Raw genomic sequence first — 2,418 nt, forward strand, 5'->3', positions numbered from 1 at the left:
ATTATCATCTCAGCACCCTTTCTTTCTTTCTCCTTCCTTCCTTCCTTCCTTCCTTCCTTCCTTCCTTCCTTCCTTCCTTCCTTTCTCTTCCATTTTCTTCTTCTTTTTTGTATACTGGAAATTGTGCTTAGGATCCTGTACTTGCCAGGCAGGCACTGTGACACTGAGCTACATCCACGGCCTTCTCCTATGATATTTTATCTTGCCCTTTATTTGTATTTCAGGTTTCTCAGATAAGAGGAAACGTGGTATTTAAGTTTGTGCATTTGATTTATTAAACTTAACATTACGGCCTCCAGGTGCATCCATGTTCTTACAAAACATTCAAGTTCATCCTCCTTGTGGCCAACTAATACTGTTCTGTGTATAAGTACATATTCTTTATCCATGTGTCTATTTTTGGATATTTAGGTTGCATTCGAGATTTAACTTTCATTAATTGAGCTGCTGCTACCATAAGGATGCATGGAGTACTGTAACATTACACCTCTAGCTCTTTCAGGAAGAGACCTAGAAAGGCAGCAGCCAGGCCAACCACGATAGTCTCTTCCAAATGCAAAGAGATGAAGAGAGAGGTGGAAGAGAAGAGAAAAGGGAGGGGAAAGAGCTAAGCCACGTTATGCACAGGTACGAACTCCCACGAGGGGCACCATCATGATGTGCTGCATACAAGTATGAACGAGATTAAAAATTTAAAGAATGAAATATTATACATGGAGCTCTAAAGCTGAACAAACCTGATGAACAATATTATTCTTTGGCTAGTCAAAGTCCAGTGATTTCAAATTTAAACTTAAACAAGATCAATTATGCAATGTGCATTTGTAGCTTATGAAGACAAAAACTTAAGGAAAGACCAGGACCATAGCAGTTCCAAAGACCTTGAAAATTTTTCATCAAAATGAAAAATAATAATAATTTTACAATTCAATAATGAAGAAATCTGGGCCTGCAGACTGAGCCTGTGACTGAGTCTGGGCATGGTAATGCATGACCATAATCCCAGCACTGGGGAGGCTGAAAACAGAAGGATCACCATGAGTCTGATCTACATAGTGGGACCCTGTACCAAAATACAGAAATTTAAAAACAATGAAGAGATTATATCTGTGATTTAGAGTCAGGCCTTCAGTCATCAATATTCCACCCCTAAGACATGATGGCTTTGAACTGAACATTCACAGTACACAACAAAAACACATGGCAAAATCCTTCAGTTTTACCATAAAACTAACACTGTTTTATACTGTGAAGATTTTTATGATTGGATATTGGTTTTAGCCAATGACTTTGATCTAAAAGGAATTTCGAATGAATGTCCAAAAAAGTTGAAAGACCTCAATGTTGGCTCCAGATCGGCCGCTTAATATCAGCACAACTTCAGGTATATTGTGACCTTTCTGATCCCTACTCTTCTCTGTGTAACAGTGAGGAGATAAGGGGCTTGAGGATAAGAAATAACACCCATACAGGGGGAGAGTGGGTGTAGATATGACCAGAATCACTGGTTCACCGTTAGGCCAGTTCCCTGATCAGCAGCTGTGCAAGCGCCAGCCAAATAGCTCAGTGGATTAAAGCACCTGCAAGCAGGCACAGGGGCCTGAGGTTCGATTCCCAGGCCTGCCCTGCTGGCCCCACTCCCGGGGCACACTGAGATGGCAATTGAGACTGTGATGGTGGTGTGCGCCTGTAATCCCAGTGCTTGGAAGGCTGTAAACAGGTGGATCACTACGAGTCCAATCTAGTAGTGAAACCCTGCACAGTCTGTGGACCCTTCCCTAAAAAATGCCAAAAGAAAAAAAAATCCAGCTGTGAAGGTTGTTTGGCTATGTGTTGGTACCAGCAATACCTTCAGATGCAAGTGGTAAAGAAGCAAAAAAAAAAAAATCTCCGAGTAGTTTCTGCAATACAAGGAGGAGACCAAACCCTTCTATAACTGGAGCAATAAGGACAACTGTTTTCACCTGTACTAATCCTGGCTTGGCTTTGAATATTAGAAAAAAGTTATATTCTTATTAAAAACTCCAGTCTTTCAGATCATAATTTTGCTCATGCCCCCAAAGCCTGGAATAGCAGGAATTTTTGAGGATGTAGTATCTTTTCAGTGCTTTCTTAGGTTTGAAGTAACTGGGAAGGAGTTTGACCTTTCACCTCGCAGTCATGCGCCAACCTAGTTGCTTTCAGAGCCTGGTGGAAGGTGTTTGCTGTGCTGTGAAGACCACACTATTCACCTCCCACCACATGTCAACAGTGCAGCATTAGAGTCTATTTTAGACCACAGTATGGGTCGCTGAAACAATGATGGATTTTTAAAATAAATCATGTTTTTATCTTGCATGTAATTGTAAATTTTTTTTATTTTACTATATTTTGTTAAAATTTTAATGTGACCAATGATTTCCTATTTTGTGACTTATA

This window comes from Octodon degus, unplaced genomic scaffold (assembly GCF_000260255.1).
Source record: "Octodon degus isolate 3935 unplaced genomic scaffold, OctDeg1.0 scaffold00002, whole genome shotgun sequence".
NCBI lineage: Eukaryota > Metazoa > Chordata > Mammalia > Rodentia > Octodontidae > Octodon > Octodon degus.